Source organism: Strix uralensis, chromosome 15, assembly GCF_047716275.1.
Source record: "Strix uralensis isolate ZFMK-TIS-50842 chromosome 15, bStrUra1, whole genome shotgun sequence".
In the NCBI taxonomy this organism is placed as follows: Eukaryota; Metazoa; Chordata; class Aves; order Strigiformes; family Strigidae; genus Strix; species Strix uralensis.
In genome coordinates this window covers 11,610,736-11,631,319 of record NC_133986.1, presented here as the reverse complement: position 1 = coordinate 11,631,319, position 20,584 = coordinate 11,610,736, and the positions used below count along the sequence as shown (strand labels likewise).

Below are 20,584 nucleotides of genomic sequence, written 5' to 3'. Positions count from 1 at the left end.
CTTGCCCATAACTCCGGATTTCTTAGAGCCTTCCCTAAAATTTAATCTAACATCGGGACACACTGCAAGCAGGAGTATCAGTCATTCTTGCAAACACATTTAATAAAAGAGAACCTAAAGCCATATGTACGGCATCCTATCTAGAAACCTAACTCTACATTGCCATCATCCCCCCTCTGCAGTATATCTCTGGCTTCACAGAAGTAACCTCAAAAAAACACAACACCCTGGATCCATTTTTTCCAAGGAGGTCTTGTGAAGTCTAATAATATAACTTCCAGAGGACTGCTGCTTTCCAGAGGAGGGCTTCTCCTGGCACGAACCCAGGCCACATGCCCATATCATGGCACATATCCACTTTCACTTGAATGTTTCCCTGGGGCATTAATGAAGCGAAGATCAAAGACCGAAGCAACAAGCTCTGTGTGGTGAAGGATGTGTGTTGCTCAGGAGGCATAAACACATGCACAGGTAGGCATTTTTACCAACACAAGCATCAACACAGCAGTGACCACCTTTAACATACACCCCACATAGCATAAACACCACATCCTATTTGCAAAAATCCTATAGCAGAGAACTGCGAATTTCAGCTTGGAAATTTCCTTGACTGGGATGATATCGCTTACATATACACACTGTAAGAGGCTTTACAGCATGTGACAACAGAGCATTGCCACCGTCTGTCAGAGAAACACAGATATTAACCATCTGTATCTGTACACTGACCCTCCACTGTTCTCAATCCATCACTTCGGGTACTCAAAAGGAAGCTTTTCAGATTTTAAAGGAAAGAGGCTTTCAAGGTAAACAACAGTAGAACAGCTTTGTATTGACTAACATGCTTTTCTTATCCTAGACAAGCCCAAATTAGTACAGATTAGAATCTTAAAAAGGTTTTTCTATCGCTCCTAAGCTCAAAGTTTAAAGCCTAACTCTGAATTTTCAGATGCTGGCTTCTGCTGCTGCAACTTCAGAAAAAATGTGGTTCTGCCCCTCCCATCCCGTGGCTTCCACCTCAGTGCATGAGAATAGCCCTTGAAATAAAACAAATGATCAGGCTAAGTATTCCCAGAAGAAGAAGAAAAAAAAAAATCTTTCCTTATTCCTGCCTGGAGAACAGAGTCTTCTAAAGAAAGCTGCCAGCCCTGACCCGGCTCATGTAAAGCTTGCTAATTACAGTGAAAATCTGAAGTAAGCAAGAGCAGGAGGGAGGGAGAGCTAGACTCCAGCTCCGGCTCACACAAATGACAGCTTGAGCAAACTTTTCCTGCCTCAGTGGTTGCTGCTATAAATAACACCCTCCAGGGCTCAGTGCTGCAGGAACCCAGATCCCAGTCACCTCACAGAGACCCTCTGAAGTCTGCCCTGCTCTGTACACACCCGAGCTTTAAGAGCAGCCTCCTTCCAAAGTTACACACACACCAACATGCTTCTCCTACACGCAGCTCCTCTCCCAGACGTAGTCCCAGGCCTGCTAGTAACAGCACCTCCTGTGCTCAGCGCAGTCCTGCTCTCACACACACGGGTGCACTCCGCTTTCTGAAAGCCCCCCTTGTCTCTTCACCCAATCCATTTGACTTCATGCATCTTTTCTCTCCTCTGGCAACCCACTCCCCCATTATTCTGTCATTCTCTTATTCCCTTTTCTTTTTCAGTCTCCACATTTTCTGTGCTTCCCTTGATGACAATGCTTTGCAACCCTCCATTTCTCCACATTTTTGTTGCTAAGATGCCCTGGAGTATCTTGAGACAAGCAGAGCTCCTCCTTCCAGATGCTGACAGCTGTTCTCTAGCCCAAAAGGCCTGGCCATTAAGAACCCAGAGGAGATCACCGAAGAAGAGCGCAGCGCGCCTGCAAGAAGTACAATCACCAACTGTTCAGCGCGTGCAGCTCCAACTCCCTCCCGGCTTAGGAAATTAAGTCCCAAATTCAGACCCAGTGGAAATCAAATCTGGGCAGTTCCCCTGTGACTTAGCAGTTTGCTTTCCCTCTAGCCACTTTCTCCAGCTGGTGCTTCAGCTAAAGATGCTGTAACCACACATGTGCAGCACAGCTGCAAGGAGCACAAGAAAGCAAACAGCCTAAATCCCACACCCACCGGTCACTGGGACAAGCAGGCCAAATGCTTCCTCCTCCTCCTAGAAATTCTTGCCCATCCAGCGCTTCCCTAATGACGCAGCAAGATAAAACTGAAATCCTGGGCTGAACGCTGCCAAGCTGAAGTAGCTAGACTCTTCCTGAATCTCGGATTTAGATGCGTGTGATAGAAGGCAGGAATCCTATTTTCATTTTGCTTATGTAAGCAAGGATGAATCAAGCCCAGGTTTCTCTGATCTTGTGTCATATTTAAGCCACATATACATCTTTCCATAACCCAGAGCCCTTCTCTTCAGACAGAGCCTCCCTTAGCTACACTTCTAAACACCAGCACACACATCCCTCCTCCGCAACACCCACACACAGCACCTTCTGCACACACAAACAGCACATAATCTGCACGTGTAGCTCATCTACAAAACCTCCAGGCCCTTGGTGGCTGCACCTTGCCTGGCCATTACACAGCACACGCAGCTCAACCCACCCCGCGCTAGCGAGTATCCCCTCCCGCTGCTCCCCAGGAGAGCCCATAGACAAGTAGATAATTCAGTTTCTAGCTCAGAAATTATTTCATTAGACAGCTCAATTTTAGAAAAATCTCCTAAATTCTACAGCATTCTATTTTCCAGCTACGAGTCCTGCCAATACTCTTACTGTCTTATATGCATTTACCCAAACTTTTTTCCTGTTCTGTCACAGAACTTGCATAGACTTCTGCCTATTTTTCTCTGTGGGATCATCACTACAGACCCTGGAGTTGGAACAGCTAATTACCATCTCATCCTCTGCTCCCCAAATGTCTGACAAACTCGGTGCTACAGGTATCCATACATTCCTGTCCTCAACTCAGGGTACCATGCATCTCCTCCTCATAGCATGCCCATGTTTTCACACTTACTTCCTAAATTTACACTCCTCCATTTTCTTCAGGTGTTTCCTTGATATACCAACCATCTCTTTACTCTGCCTTACAGCTCTTCCAAGATCCCAGCTGCAGGATACTTTCCAGCTGACTTTTCTTGAGCCTCTAACAGGAATATCATAAACTATTTACTGCACTTCATTACTCTGGCTCCAGAAGAAGGCTACCTGAAGCAGACTGGGGGGGGCATACCCCTTCAAACGCATGCATGGCATAGCTTGCAGCTCATTGTATAAGATCTCAAAGTAAGTGTTTCTAGCCTGTCCCAAAGGTTGCCTTGATATTTTCATGAAGACACATACATTTTTCTCCCCATTGCCACCACTCTCCTTGTTTCCATATACTCCTCGCTTGCTCTTGTAGCATCTGCTGGAGAAGTCCTTAAGCCTGTGTTGGTAGGAGCTAGAAAAGCTTGTCACTATGGGGACATTGCTGCCCTCCTGGCCATCCAGCTCTGCACCTAGAATGAGTTTAGCAAAGATGGACAAAAGCAAGGTGACAGGAGGTGAGGCAGAAGCAGACATCCCACGTGACGAGAGCTGCAGCACTAGAAATACCCTGAAAAAGCATTCCGTGGCTTCAAGCAGCTGTACAGACGGGAACTGAAAAGCACAGATTGCAACTGCCTGTTTCTGTGGCTAACAACTGGTTATACTGAAAGAAAATCAGGAACAATTCTTCCCCAAGCTAATGGAGTGTAGGAAACATGAACTAGCCACACACAGGAGTCCAACTCCGGTGTTAAGGACTGCTAGGACTATGGTAGGAGGTATAAAAAAGCAGCAGGAGACTATTCAGAACATAACTCAAAACCATGGTTACTAAAATACAGAGACAAGAATCATGAAAATAAGATGAAAGAGATCAGAGATCACAAAAGAGGGAGCGGGAAAGGAGCTAGGTATTTTCTCCCTGCAAAAGAGAAGTGGACAAAACTTACATACAAGCTCTGTCTAAACAGCATTAGTTTGGTGCCAGTGAACTGCAAAGGAGAAAGAATCAAGACCAGTCATCTCACCTGAGAGCATGGAGAGATCTGCCAGACCAAAGAGCCCAGCCAGGCAGCTCGCCTGGCACCCAGCTACAGACCCTCTGGGAGAAATAAAGGGCACCCTATTTTCACAGTTGATTCAGTTGTGCTATTCGTTTTACAAAAGAGGGCGGACTGGCCTCACTGTCCCTGAAGTCCCTGCCTGTCTGAACTGAACAAGAAAAATGTCATCTTTCCTGAAGAAAATCAGCAGGGTCATCCTCAGAGCTGTAGATAACCTTGTTATCTGCTCCCAGGTACAAATACAAGAGGTGGGAGGGTGACTGCTCTGGGACCTGGCTGCTGCCTGTCCTGGACAGAAGCCAGATGGTCCCCTTCAAATCTCTCTATTGAACTAACTTCTATTGCAAAATTAAGACATCAATACCTTAGAAGTTTTTGTAAAACAAAGGAAAGCAATTTCATTTTTCCATCAATGAGAAAGACAAAAAACAGAAGTTGACCCCAAATCTTGTCCAGAGTGCTTACTAACAGCTCAGAAAATGGGAAGGCTTGCTACTCCAACAGCTGTTTGGAAAAGGATGCATTTTTAAATTGATTGCTGTAAGAGAAGCCACCTTTCCTCTAGTCTAGCAGATAAGAATTTCAAATGCTAAATGAGACTTCACACTTGAATTTATAATCCAAACAGGATTATAAAAAAAAAAAAAGATGTTTATTCAGATATACTCCAGGACAAGTGATTGGCTCTGAGCCGACACAGTTTTAGGTTATTAGAAGAGAAAGTACTTTTTCCTCTTATGCTGCAGGCAATGCATCATTATCCCTGTAATTAAATTTAGTGCCTTTGTGGCAATGCCTTCTGCAGGATTTATCTAGGTGTGGACTTTTTTCCCTTTCCTTTAATTATATTACAATTAACCATGAAATGTCCATTCATTTCAAGCTTTTCAATTGGGGTTCAGAAGTAAATGCCCGAAACAGTCCTTGGCGAGAAGTGTTATGATAATCTTGGAAGAGATCACAAGATCTGGGGTTTGGTAACTAATTCATTTATTGTTGTTGCAAGTGAACTTTCAAAGCCTGGAAAAAACCAAAATCTTTATTTCATCTCTTCCAGTTATAGTACTTGATTCAGATCCTTATCCTTGATTAGAGCTCAAAGGCCTCAGGCAATATTCTGTTGCAATTAACCCAGCTGATTAAGGTATAATCAAGCACCTAAGTATCAGGCATAAATCCAGCCCAGGTCTGAGCTCTTCTGCATCATAACCCTGTGCTGCTTCTTTTCCTCAATTTCTTCACTCAGCCACTTAAATGCTGAACACAGGCACAAACATTCAAGCTGAGATTAACTACAGTTCTTTTCTGGGCAATGTGGGAAAATGTTCCCAGCCCTTTTGAAAAGGAATTATAGGAATTATGCCTGCATTCTTGCAGAAACATTTTGTTCGATTTAAACTCTGCATGGACCTCACAGACCACCAAGCACAGCCCACAGGACTAGCAAACTATTCTCTTCAGATCACAGCCTGAGATCTGTGTGTACAACAGGATGCAAGGACAAAGCTACACTAGGGTCTTATGGGATGGCTCCGATTCTTTTCCAAAACAGGACTGTAATCCCAATCTCCTTGAGAAGGCAATCTCCTGAGTACTCAGTGACAGATCGCATGACAACTGCATTTAGGTGCCAGGTAGCCTCTCGCACACCTTCACAACGTTCTTGCTGACAGTCTTCCCCACACTCCACAGCCAACCCACCTTCTCCAGTGAAAAATCTATGCCTCTAACATCTGACATTCAAGTTTTGGCGACCTCAAGAATCCAGGCATGGTCTCTCCAGCCTTTCCCCTATGCAGCTGTCCATCAGGCAGTTCAGTTTTTCACATGCTGTCTTTGAAACTTGTAGCATTAGGGGTATATGCCAAGAGGTGCATTACAAAAGGGTGCCTCATGAAAATACTGCATTATTTTCACTGCACAGGGAATTAATTAGCAGAACCAGTTAGTGATTGGGTTAACACTGGAAGCAAGATAATGAAAAACTCTTATTTATTCATATTAGTGTCGCTATTTTTCACGTGAACAACTAATCTTTTTGTATATCTTAGGGTGCACAACACCCAATACATCATGTGGCAGAAAGCTGCACAGATAATTTATGATTTTATTTTCATTACAAAGAAGAAAACAGGAGAGCAGACAGACCCAGAAAGCGTAGTCTGCTACAGCATCCAGTTTTGAGCAATGACTTGCCCAACACATGATGAATTCAAGCATTCTTTAAACTGGAAAAAATTAATGTCCACAGGCTTCTTCCTTCCTTGCTGTACTCCTGTCACAGCCAGGAGCAGAGAATGCACTAGTATATCGTATCCTACTTCAACTGAATGAATGATACCATAGACCAAAACGATCACTCTGGAATAAGGCAATAAGAATACTGGTGGAATGACACTATGAATAATTCACCGTCAGTTCAATGATCTCTCCTGGCACCACTGAAACTTTAAAGGTGTTCCAGCTGCCAGACTGAAGTTAATCTGGAAAAGGAAAAAAGTATACAAAGGACACAAGAACGACCCCACTCCCTTTCCACAAGCAGGTTTTAAATTGCAACATCAGCAGCCTATACATGCCTTCTTCCCTCTCTCCCTCCTCCTCTCCCTATGCTTTACCCTAATATGCCAGGGAGGAGACAAACACAGCAAAATGGAAAATTTGAAAAAATTATGCGTTTCCACCAGTGATAGGCTGTACAAGAAAGAAGCAGGGGAGGGGCAGAGAGACAATCTGGGCTCTGAGCTGTGTTAGGTTATAGGATAAAAAGCTCACCTACACACACAGGAGCACGGAGGCACAATGGCAAGCGGGGGAACCCAAAAAACACCCTCACCCAGGCTCCTCCCAGGCCCATCATAGGAGCCATCACCCCACCAAAGGCTCATCTCCATAAGCACAGAGGCACCAGGGCAGGCAGGGGAACCCTGTTAACCTAGACAAGAGCAGCAGAGCCTCTGCCCTGGCTCCTCTCCGGGCTGTCACAGCAGAGGGTATATAACTGTACATTTGTCTACACGTTGTGTATGTATGTGAGGGCCTACTGGGACTTGCACACTCGGCCTTGCTTTTGGCTGGATCTGGGCCACAGCACTGAAGCAGCCTCGCCTCCATTCGGCTACCAGAACTGGCGTCTAACAAAACAGACAACAACTTACTTTCTGACCCAGTCAGTTGGAAAAGGATTTAGAAAACAAAAGCGTTACCAGGATGGAAGTCAAAGAATCCAGAAGACATCAGATAAGAGACTGGAAGAAGTTGAAGACACTGAGTAAGTACAGCAAGATCCTGCCGCTTTAACACTCCTCCCTCAGCTGACAGCAACCAGGCATCATGTTCCCGCTCCAGGCTGCCAGAGGGCTGCACTGACCTTTGTGCTATCCATCACTGGAGAAACACAAGAGCCATCTACCACAAGCACACCATTAATATTCCCGTTTTCTTCAAGTGCCTACAACTTTTTGACATTCCAATTTTAAAGAAATCCAAGCTAAAATTTTGTGATTTTGCAGTCAAGAACAGAAGCTCAAAAACCCCCACATTTCCAGGGTGGGCTTACCCCCCTCCACGAGGAAGGTGAAATCATGTTCTCTAAATAGTTCCAAGTCTTCAGTAAAGCTCCCTCAGTATAAAGGCTACAAAGGCAGCAGAGCTATTCTTCAACTGAAGCACTTAAACTTTTCTGCACACCGAAGTGATCTTAATTCAAATTCCATTTTACAACGTTGGTAACAGAAAATGTAAGGACTATGAAGAAATAATATTATTCGCACTAAGCACAGGAGAGTGAAGTTTTTAAGCACCAAGCAGGTATATTTAATGGCCAGCTACCAACTAATCAAAAACCCATAGTTTTGGGGGTAGGGAGGACTTGACAGACATCCCCTTTTAATAAAATGAGAGACAGTAACCTATGGGCAGGAGTCCCCAGATGTGCTGACCGCAACCCAGCCACAGTGGCAGAAATGGCCCTGGAAGCTGCCAAAGCGAAAAGCTCCACCGAGCACAACAGCTTCAGTGAGGGCCCCAACACCTCTTTTTATCACTGCACCAGCGAACAGTACTGACGGCAGCGCTGACCGAGCAGCCCTACGCAGGCTCAGATGCCACACCGACTGCTCATGCGATCAGATGCGAGCCACAGTCCTACTTTTGCTCACTGGCCATATTGTGTTGACTTTATAACAGTCAAAGAACCAGGATGTGCCACTAAAAAATTATGTATAAGAGCATTAAAGGGAACTTTTTTTAAGAGGTAAATGCAAAATTATAGGTTTTACTCACCTGACAAGGTCCATTTTAAGACCAACACCCCTTCTTTCCCTGCGCCTTTAGCTACCACGACAAACTGCCAATGCCAACAGATTTCAGAGCTCTTGCTGACCAGGAAGTACACCCATCCAAGAGCCAGCAAGGCATCACCCCGAGGCAGGTGCCTGCTTTCCACTGAATTTAGCTGGAAACAAGACACTTACTGTTAGAATCCTAAACCTCTTCATTAATCAAGCTCCTTTCTCTGCGCCATTTCCTTTTCAATTTACAGACCAACCTAACTTTGGGACTGCAATTCCTCTTAGGTCGCATAAAGCAGCTGTTTTCCTTGATACACCATGAATCTTACCACCACCCAACCCTTTTGAATAGGAAGAACCTACTTACAGCATGTAGGCTAATCTCCCTAGGAAGAAAGGCGTGCTAGACAGGACCGGGCAAAGTCCTGAATTTGCTAGGAACTGCTTTAACAACAGGCTCCGGCTCAGTGTAGTGGAAACAGAACCCGATGACTCTGCCCTCAACATCTTATCTACTTTAAACGAGGTGGTAAAAGTGGATTCAGAAATAGTTTAGTCTGGAGCATTCATTCAGGCCGGGTTACTAACCCTGATCCACAAGCACCACTGCTGTGTTTGCATTCTCATCCAGCAGAGACATGTGGTCTTTTTGCTGCCCCTCGCCATACAAAAAGAGCACCAAACCGCTGAGTCAGTCAAACAGCAGCAGGGTGGACTCAGACATCTCACTGTCCAACTTGTAATTAACTCCGTGGCCATGGAGCAGTGAAGCAGCCTCGAAGACAGTACACAAAATCCTGTCTCCTCTTCAGCAGAGAAAAACTTGCAGGCAGGAGCCAGTCGGGGAGAGAATGAATATTAGTTTCCCACTCAAATCAGAAATTAAATTCTTTTCCCACCTTTCTTGACAAATCCCCTTATAGTTGAGAATTCAAGCCCTTGCATCTCCTATCTGTTCCCATAGGAACGTAAAAGCCACAACTGCTTCCAACCTTTTCCAATAGCAGAAATATCTAACAAAGTCTTTGTAGCCTTGCTCCTCTGCAGCAGGAACACTTGAAGACAAGATAAAGGTAATGCTGTTTTCATCTCTTCTACTCCTGCTCCTTACAAAAAGAGAGCAGCAGCCACACAGCCCTGAGGACCACCAAGTCTTGGAGAATCACATCTTCCTCCCTTTTCCTCTCTCCTAATTGGCAGCTGTCACTGCCTCTTCAAAAAAATCTAGAGTTTAACCAAAAACTCCATTATGAAATGCAAACTCCTGGAAAACTCCTGCACAGAAGCAGCAGTCAGGTGCGAGGCAGTTGAGCAAACACCAGCATATTCATCTAAAATACAGGGAAACAAATGGGGCATTTTCTGGAAACAGGATCTCCTGCTTCTCCAGACTTGAGCAACCAGGAGTTCCAGTATCTCACCCTCCTGCACTGCACCTTCTCCATAGCAAGAGGCTCGCGCCTCCAGATGCAAAGGCAGGAGACCCATCTGCAGTTCATACAGTCAACAAAAACTGCAAGCCCAGATTTACTGGAATGATGAAAGTACTCCAGAACAGAACAGGAAGAGAAAAGGGGGTTCACTCACACTCCCCTCCCAAAAGACTTCCTCAAATACTAACAGAAATGAAGCGTATTACTGAAATGGTGCCTGCTTAAAGAACTGAAATTTCAACTTACTCTTTCTTCAGAAGCATTTAGCCCTTGTGGTCTAGACCAGAGGCTCAAGAGCTGTATTTTCACATGCTAGTCAAGAGGGAGTGTTTTGGCATAACACCAGGTGACTTACAGTCGAATGGTTTGCAAAACAAATCTATGTTAACATTGATATTTTCACGTCATAAATCAGGTAATTTAAAGTGAAAAGGTTCCTGATTGCTTTAACCACACCCTTTCATGCTTTTGCACTCAAAAGGATTTCATTTCACTGACACAATATACGGAGCAGTGACACAAAATGCAAAAAACCTGCAGCTACGGCAACAGGAACCAATGCAATTTCTTCCCTTTCAGTTTAACTATGTTATTTTCCACAAAGCATACCTCCTTGTCTCATGCTGCGACCATACCAACAAAAGGCCTTACTCCTTATGAACACATTTAAGTGGGAAGCAAGACTACAGCTTTCCTTCTCTTGCTGTCCTCTGTTCAACTAAAAACCCATCCACTATTCTGCTTTCAAGTCTTTTTTTGTTTATAACAAATTAAAAGAGTTAACTAGAAAAGAAAGATGATCAGAGCAGCTGGAAAACCAGTTTTTCATAGGAAAAACTGCAGCTGAGGACACAAAGGACACTGACTGTTCATTGCACAACACTGCAATGTTTTCAGAGAATAATTAGCTGAGGTAGCTCAGAGAAGGAAGTCCAGGATACTCAGTGTTGGAGAGACTTCGATGTTTCCTTGGGCAACTCCATCCTCTTTCCTCAGCCTGAGGAGCAACTTACCTCAGAAGAGCTAACAGAAGCGCCCTGTACATCCAGTAGTAGCTGTCACGTAACTTTAAAGAGAGTAATCTAACACTTCATATTAGCATGCATACTCATTTCAGAGAATAAACACAGTGAATTTCCTTCCACTGAAGAATTATTTTTGAGAGCTCAGTCATTAAAAGCAGCCTCAGACCAGATCTGCTGCTTTACCTCCCCAGCTTCTACAGCATCACCTCAAAATGCAGAACAGCACCAAGTCCTTTTCGGGCTTTCAGTTCACATTTTGCCAGAAGCTTAAGTCCCTCAAAGGCTTATTTCCTTTTCTTGTCCCTGACGCTGGACACTTCCCTTGTCATTTTATTTCTCTGTTAACACCTACTGCCTTGAAACACCCACTGAAGCTCGCCCAGTCACCCTCAGCTACTCCACCAGCAGGCCCGGCCACACACAACAGCGCAGAAGAACAAGTATGTGACAATCTGTCGGTCAAAGAACAGCACACAGCAGCAGGCTGAACTCCTCTGCTCTTCACCACTCCCAGTAGAAGGAAAAAAAAAATCACTATTTCTGTGGTGATATCATCCCCCTGAGGACCTGGTTAGGGTACTTCATCACAAAATAAGCATTGCACCTCCCAAGGAATAAAGGTTAGATGCAATATACCTTTGAGTTCCTAATGAGAGGCTTTCAAGTCATTCCAGGGAATGAACCTCCGAGGAGCCAGTAAAGCCAGGGACCCAAACCATCAGTTCCTTACACCGTGAAGGGCAGGGGTGGCGTTGCTCCTCAATGTATATGTCTAACCCCTCAGAAACACAACCTGCACATATACAAATACACATCCTGCACACTAGATTACAGAGAAACTGCCAAAGTATGCATATTCAAAGTTTCTTCCCCCCAAATACCTGCCACCCACCCCACAGTGGATTTTCAGGCTTTCTGCTCACACGCCCCCCTTCACCGGGGCAAATTAAACATACTCAACACTTCTGGGCTTGCGTGCAAACTCATACACCGCATACTCCAAATTCACAAACTCTGTAAATATTACCAGCAGGCTCCCATGAGGCACTTCAGATGCATGCACCACACTTACTCAGCCACCCGTTCACAGAAGAACGAGCATTTTCTGCAGCATCCTACGTGGTTCCCACCTCCAAAACCGCCTGTACTAATTCCTCCGCCCTCATCCAAGAGAAAGACAAAGTCACACCAAGGCCTCAAAGAATCAATAAATTCTCTTTCCCACCAGCAGAGAGCTGGGGTCCTATAAAGCAACATAAATAGTTACATGCAACCAGCAAAGTTTTTTACCTCAGACTCCTCCAGACCAGTAACATTTGGAAGAACCGAGGACAACACTGCATTTGTGGATGTCCCAATTTCCTATTGAGTTAAATTCAATTATGGCCCCCCCAGCTGTTCAAAAGGCTTTGCTCTCTGATCTGGAAGAAAGCATGTTTGTTGTTTAAAAAAAAAAGGATAAAAGATCGTTTTCTGAAAGCAAGATATTAAACCAGGAATAGGCACAAAACTTAGAGGGGAAAGTGCTTCTGGAGAAAGAAGCCCATGGCCTCCTGCAGAATGACGTTTTAACACCACAATCACACAAAGGCATTTTGCCCTGTGCTCCTCTCATGTCACTGAAGTTCCAGGAAAGCTCTACTCTTTCCAGTTTTAGAACATGAACGTAACATCTCGGGAAAGGCATCTCTTGCTTCCTATGCACTTCATTATTCATGTGCCAAATACTTTTAGCCCCACATTAACCTCAGAAGGAAGACTTGAAAAGAAAGAGCAGCCTCTTTCTCTGCTAGAAAATAAGTAAAAACGACAAAGGTGAGGGAAAGAGCAATCCCACAGCACACAGAGAATTTCTCAAAGAAACCTGTCATTATTCTCCATTCTATTCCTGGAAGAAAAAGAACATCCACTACAACAGGACCTTAAGAAAGAAGTCACAAATTACTGCTTCTTCATTTTCTTTTAAGGATGTAACCTACCGCCATTCAGCAGAGCAAATGGGAACTTTTTTTTTACTTCCTCTGACAGGGGATCATGGGCACATGTTTCCCCTCCAAGCAAAAATACAGAGGTTCAGATCTGAATACTCTCATTTAGTAAAGTGGTTGTCATTAGCGGATGCTTGGATGCCATGGAGATGGTGACAAACAACTGAATCAGGCAGAACACAGTCACAAGAAGGGTACTGTAGTTTAAAAGGTTAAATCTGGCTGAGAGGTAAAGCAGTCACACAGGACTGTTGAAATGGAAGGACACATCCTCTTTACAGGGATATCCTGGAACAAGAAGCAGACCACTGGGCTAGAAAAACTCTGCCATTTCCAGACAGTTTGAAGCTGAAGTTCTCAAAGGCTGGCTGGTGCACTTTTAAAAGAGGTCTTGTTTTGAGTTCAACAGCAGCGAAGCAGCGAAGTGGTCCGCTTACTGTTCCAAAACCATTTAGTGATGGAGAGTTGCACCGAGCTCACTTCATTTACTGCTTCTCACATCTGAATTTTCAAACACTGAAATCTGAGATTTCAAAAAGGAAAGAATATACATTTTGGATACTGACAAACACAAGCTAAGCATAAAGGGAAGTTATTAGACAATGCTACATTGAATTTCAATGAAGAACACTTAAGGGGTGCCAATATGACCAAGAAATATAGTCCAGAAGACAACACAAGAAGGTAGGATTCACTTTATTCGGGACAGTCATCAGTTGGCTGAGATGCTGCAAACTCATAAGGAGCATCTGACTTGCTCTTATTTTATGGGAGGTGAAATAGTTAATTTCCCATGAGAAAAAACAGCACAATTTTGCAAGATCATTTGGCAGATCACATGGGGAAAAGACAAGCCTCCAGAAGCTCAGACTTTTGAGCTGGAATCTATATTCCAAAAATACATCAAGGCTGTATCTATGGCTGTAAACACCAGCAAGCACGTTACACAGATCTGTGCTGAAAAGACAAGCCATGACATAATATTAGATTTCATTCTTCTTCCTAAAAGATGCAGAGCTGTGTAAATTCCAACTTCTAACAGACATGGAGCAGCATGACAGATCTGAATGGAAACCTTTCAGGGTAGAAAAGTGCTGGAGTTTTTTTTTTTTCATACCAGCCTCACCATTTCTATTGTACTTACTGCAATGACACTATAATAGCAAGGTCCCGAATTTCCCTGTTTCTTTCTATTATCCAGTTCAATTTTATTTAAGGTGGCCTAAGGGATTCACCAGTTTATTTGCACATTTGTTGTTCTTCTGAAAAGAATAAGGACTCAGTCTAGAAGCCTGCCTGGGTCTAAACTCAGGATCTCTCAGGTCTGTGCTGATAATCATACCTCTAGATCAAATCAAGGAAGAAACATGTTACAGAGGAAAAGAGACAGGGCAAACGCTTAGAGCGCCTATTCATTTAAGGTAGCCTTCTCATATTTATCCATTAGCTCATTACTTGTAGTAACCATAAACACTATTTAGAATTATCTCACCGTGTCTTCACATGAGGAGAATCTCATACAACCAATTTCAGTACCAGCAAGTCTCTGCTCTTGTTCAGCAAAAAGTTACAAGCTCTTCAATAATATGACACTCATTGTTTAGATGCTCCGTGCAAACCTTGCCGTCTCGCATGTCATAGAGCACCAAACCGTATCAAATAAGCTATCCCACCAACAACGGTGGGAGAACAAACTCCTGAAAAGGATCATCAGTGCTTACTCACCCCTAAAGATGCCAATGCCCCGACAGAAACCAGCGTGTAGAGGAAGACGGACTGATGTAGATACCCTTCAGGACTGTGCCCGACAGCTCTCAGCTCGTACCTCCTCAGGGCACAAGGACATTCTCACTCTGAGGAAGACTCGGAGAAAATGGAAGTGCCTGCAGCAGCACAATCCTCTACCTACAGGAGTGGGCTCACAGAACTTCTTATGAAACAGAAGGCATTTTAAAATTACACGTACCACACACAAGGCACAAACTCCACCCAACGGGCTCTGCTAGGATCCCCACAACAACCCACCAGCAGTCCTCTGCAGTGATGTGGATCCGTCCGTAAGGTTATGGAAAGGAGATCGGTTTAAACAACTCTGATACGACTTATCATATTATCAGCTTACTAGAAGTTAGTCACACTGGGCTTTTTTATCATCGCCTGCTGAACAGCACCTTTGCCTGATGAAATGCCAAGTGAAGAACACAAGGAAAATGACAGTTTAAGATTCTAGATCGCATCTTATACCCTGTTTTCAGGGAGAAATTCTTATTAAGGTCAAAGACATCAGTGAGGAATCTACGTGTAGTTTTAATTTCACACAAAGGAAACATGCAAAAACCAAAAGCAGGCTGGCTTCTGAGTTAACAGCTTGAACAGAACTAAAAGCCACAAATTCTCATGCAATTCCACAGGCATTTGTAGTCAACCTGAAGGAGACCAGAAGGTCAGGGCTCCCCAAAGAGAGACAAACTCCCATGGAAGGGGAGGGAGGAAGACGTCCAGGGGTCTGAAAGAGTCTGCAGGAGCAGTTAAAGGAGCATTTGTGTAAAAGCAGACAGACTGGAGCTTGGGGGCTAAGAGCCCATGCCAAAACTCCTTGTTAGTCAAGCAGCCTCTGCTTGCCATGCAGATTTTCTACTCTTGCTGCAAGGAAGAGAAAAATAATCAGCAACCTCTTTTATTTAATCTTTTAGCATGACATCTTTTCAAATAAATCCAGTGCACAAGATAAGGGACCCGCGCCCCTTTCAACTGGGAGAGAAAAGGATAAAACAAAAAAGAAGTGACTGAAAATAGAGGGCACGTTTTTTCTAAAGCTCAGTAGGAATTCTACCTTTTATTCAAAACCATCAACAAGGTACGGCAGCATTATGCTTTGCATTTAAACTCAAGTTTTGTATGCATTTTATATTAGGATATATTCCACTTTATGTTGCTTCTAAAATACAAACCCATCAATTTTCACATGCGTTGTTATCATTCTCTAAAGCTTGTAATAATGCTTCAAATAGTTAATTAAATAGTCCACAGTATTATAGACTCTTTTTTTAACAGATCAATTATGAGTAGGTTCTTATATACACTTAGTTTTATAAGGAGCTTAGGATAAAGATGCCAGGCACCATGACTTAAACTCAGGCGCTCAAACAAGCAAGCAGAATAAGAATGCTTACCATCTTGCACTACTGAATTACATGTAGAGCAATTGCTGCTGTAAGAGACAAAAAATATATTGTATTACTGGAAAGCTGAGTGAGATCTAGTAAGCAGGATCAACATGGTTGCACAAAGGGAGCAGACTCTGTGCCCCTGTGAGTGGACTCTCAACTCCCAGCCATACTCGTGCTCCTAAAATACATAGCAATTTGATTTTAGTTTTTCAGTGGGCGAATTTCTCCATTTATCAAAATCACAAAAATAATTTCAGTTTCTTCCATCTTAAAAGTTCAAAGCTGGACAGATACCACACCTGGCAAATTTTCAGGATTTTTTTCCTCTGATTTCTCTTTAGAAATGCACAAAAAGTGTTAGCTTGAAAGTGAAAGAATGGAGAACTAGAAGCATCATGATTCCCACCACCGTGAATCATGTGCCATGTATGTTTGTTCTGGCAGACACACAAATTACAGTATCACATATGTACAGTACAGAATAAAGAAAATATCTGCACAAACTAGCTACGAGTCTGATTTACTCAAAGAATCTATTCCAGCAAGAATAAACATCCCAAAGCTATCCACAGATCCCAAGAGTCCATTTGTCACGCTCCTGATAGCACAAAGAGCACTTTCATAAACTCCTTTCCCGCAGCTCTCTAAAAACTCCAGCCCCGCAGCTGTCTAAAAAGAGATGAAAATAGTTTCACTCTTCCAAGCATCTCAACTGCTGTCTCTTTAAATGTAACTTCCTCAAACCCCACTGCTGAATCCAGCTCAGGATGTACTTATTCATCTGCTGGATCACTGTCAGAATCCAAGACTGCTAGTTTAACCCAGTAGTATTTGCTACTACCTAGGTGCCAAGCTGAGAAGGGGGACATGCCATTTTCTTAGAGGAAAAGCAGGGTGCAGACCCCCCAAAGTCAAAGCTGCTTGTTCTAGGGTAGATATAAAGCTTTCCTACCCCAAGGGAAAAGCCTCAAACATCCTTCCCCTGTCTGAAGACAGAACAGAACCACTGCTGGTTCAATGCAAGGAAGTTTAATAAATTGTAGGCAGGTCTGGAAATGACTCGAAGCCTCTCAGGCTGGTACCTGCCCAAAGCTGAGCAGCGTACCGAGCACGCTGGGGTTTGCTCTCTCAAGCGTTAGCACCCTTGTATTTCCTACAGGTCTCCAGCTTGCCTGGAAGAGACCCGCAAAACCAAGAAGATTGGTATTTATATTGCTTTAAGGAAAGTTTTCTAAGTCACAAAGGCTTGGAAGGGTATAAATCTTGTTTGCAAATCCATTCAATTTTATTGGAACTCAGAAACCACAGTGACCTAGTTTTGATGAGCTAACTCAAAATTAATTCACTTCTAAGATGAGGCTGCAGAGGAAACTCCCTTCTGCCTGTTTTTACACTTGGCACTATAAAAGGCCATTAAACATCTGTCCCTTCAGCACCCTGGGATTAAAGGTCACAGCAGAGACACAACCTGAACTTCACATGGATTACAACAGCAATTCACAGCTCACACACTCGGATCCCACAGGGAATGCCGTAATGTTTTACAAGAGGGAAGCAAAGGCAGGTGGGACTGATAAAAACATGCAAGTCAAGTGGGTCTATCAGAGGGCCAGTAGAGGCCTTGCAAGTTTACGTCTCCAGTTAGAGGTACAGCGTTTAAGGGATACGTAAAAATCTCTTCGGTCTTTGACCAAACCAAGGTAGACATAGCACAAAGAATGCAACATTTATATTCCCATGTGAAATCCAAAAGCATATCAGTGCACTTACATACAACTCAGATTTCTTTTTGTCATAACTATTTGTTCATAGGAATTTTGAAAAAGTTCCCTAAAAAGTAAAACTCTGCCAAAATTTAGTACAATGCAGATACACTATCTGCTGAAGACAAGTCTTCTCAACACTTTTAAACCGTCTGATATCTACATTCATTACTTTTTTTAAATGAAACAGACTGACAGGTATTTTTATTTACCCTGTTTCTCTTCCCTAATTTGTTTTAACTAACTTTTTTAATTGAAGAGAGTATTTCATCCTTCCCACGTTTCTTCCGGGAGCAGCACGTTTCTCAATTTTAACCCCTCAGATCATGTTGTTGCACAACAGTTCCTTCTTAGGACTCTAGAAGAGAACAGGTGGACTCAGCACAGTGAGGTTTGCCTTTCTCATTGCCCACTTCCCAGCAATGATTGAGCCGTCAGGGACTTACAGCAACCCCCGTTTCTGTGACTTCTGATTTGATTCTGCAGATAGCAGTCAAAAGGATCTAGCCTTAACCTAAAATGGAATTCTGATCAAACCTGGTTTTTGCAGGTCAGCACTATCAAAATCAGTACCAGCAATACATATGTAGTTTGTACCCTCAAATCTGTAATTTTGACTCTCTAGCATGTTACGGAGGGAGCAACGTTTTTGTAAAACAGCAGAGATGGTAACTCCAAAATGTCTTATTTTATTTAAATACAGATCTAAAGGGGAACATTCATCCTACTCCCTTCTGAAGAGTTTTCATTACAGAAGTTCCAGCCTATATGCATTATTTACCATGTAGCAGATGCTGTTCAAGTTTCTTGTCCCCGTTAGCCATTACCGGCCTGCCTGTCCACTACAACCTGACACATATTCACTGGGCTGAGCAGTAATCTAATCAATGTAACTTTTATGACACAGAAAGCTAACACCTAGGACAACGAATAACTTCACCCAGGTAATGTTTTCTATTTAGAAGGCTCGCCACCAGTGCCCAGATATTCCTTCTTCCCCAATCACAAACTTCCTCAGCAGTGTAGACACTTCCCCACTAACATGCATTTCATTGAAGCCATCGTCATAAACAGAGAGATTAAAGACTCTGTCTGTACAAAAACCACTTCCTCCAATTTCATTATCTCCCAACCACGACTATTTTAAAAACACTCGGCCTGACCACACAGGCTCAGAGACTTCTCCCTATTCTACCAGAAAATGACAGCAGGATGTAGCAACTCATCACCAGGTAACACAAGGTTTTATTCTGGCAGGTGAGTAATGTCCTTCCCGCTTTGGCAGGGGTTATACTTTCCCTCGGAACCATTTCCTTTAACATGCTGGCTAATCCATCGAACAGATATTTGCTGCGTTCAGTATGCAACACTTACAAACACTCCAGCATCCCAGAAGCTGTATATACTATCTTTGGCAATCACTACGCTGTTTCCCAACTGGAGCTGGCTCTAAGTACCACCATCCCACCTATCAGGACCTGCAGACTCAGCCATCACCATTCTTATATTCCAAGTGACAACTGAAGCCTGTCCCAAACACACCAGCAGGTACCAACTCGCAGAATGGGCACAGCATGAATTCTGGCTGAGCAGCCCAGCAACATCCCAGCTGTAAGACCTCTGAGTGATATATCCTTTACTTTTACAAGCATGTGGGTCTCTGTGACCCTAACTGGGGATTTCTGTGGTCTGGGCTCATCACCCACTGTGGCAGATCGAGGTCACTGAAGTACTTTTAGTGCCAGCTGTTTCAGATACCCATCCCTGTGAAGTAATAAAGGCTGAAAGAATCCATGTGTCACACCCACCCTCTACCAGCAGCTTCTCCCTGTACAATCAGACCACAACGCCTATCCAATCTCCCACACCGCGCTAGCACTGACAGCCCAGGCCAGCTTGGACTGGGGTCCTGGGTCCCAAATCTGACCCCACCATCGGCCTGAAGCGCTGCCTCGCACCTGTCTGGGGGGAAAAGCCCGCCTCTTTCTATAGGATGCAGGCCACATTGCACCCTATAGAAGGGAACGACGCGGCTCCCTCAGAAGACACCCACCCCCGGCCGCCCCTGCCCAGCCGGCCCGGCGTCTCCCCGCAGCACGGGAGGAAAACGCTCCCTCCGGGCACAGCTCCGCCAACCTCGCCCGCACCTGCCAGCCGCCTCCCGAGCAGGGCGGGACAGAACAAAGCACCGCCGGAGCGGGGGACAGCACCGGCAGCACCCCCGGCCGCTTCGCCCCTCAGCGCCCCACACAACGGCCTCCTCCCCTCACGGCTCGACGGGACCTGCCCTCCCGCCGCTGGGAAGGCCCCGCCGGTGCGGCAGGGCGCTGCCAGCCCCCCCCACACACACACACCCACCGGGGCCGGCCCCAGGGCTGAGGGGTCGCCGCCGCCCTCCCGCCTCCCCTCACCTCTCTGCCGCCGCCGCCAGCGACGCAGGCCCAGGGCCGCCGCCGCCGCCTCCATCCCGGGGGCCTCGCGGCCCCCCGATTCTCTAACACCGCCTCCGCCCGTGCAGGGGCCGCCCCCGCCCGTGCCGGGCCGCCCACTGCGTCAGCTTCGTAAGGGCCGCTACGCACCCAGCGGTCACCATGGCGACGGCTGGGGCGATTGGGGCGGGGGGGGGGGCTGAGCGCGTAAGTACGGGAGGCGGCGGCGCCCCCTTGCGGGCCTGAGGCGGCGGCGCGGGCGGGCCGGGCCTTCCCGCCGCGGGCTGAGGGGAGCGGCCCCGGCGGCGAGTAACGCGCGGTCACCGCTGGCCCGGCCGCCCTCACCTCCGGGGCACCCGAGCCCGGACAGAGCCCCCTCACAACCATCCTCCAGCTCCCTCTGCTTG

The 20,584-nt window shown here is 45.1% G+C and overlaps 1 protein-coding gene across 4 annotated transcripts in view; it reads right to left on the bottom strand.

Moving 5' to 3' along the window:
• The window catches only part of DAGLA (diacylglycerol lipase alpha), a 73,158-nt gene extending 52,907 nt beyond the window's left edge, over positions 1-20,251 (bottom strand). For 2 of the 4 annotated variants that reach the window (XM_074885190.1, XM_074885192.1), the window contains exon 1: positions 20,160-20,251. The gene's annotated coding sequence lies outside the window, so the exon portion shown is untranslated. Of the gene's footprint in view, positions 1-7,283; positions 7,387-20,159 lie in introns of those variants that run through there. The other 2 variants (XM_074885189.1, XM_074885187.1) reach the window with 2 other exon arrangements.
• Positions 20,252-20,584: the final 333 nt, after the last annotated feature.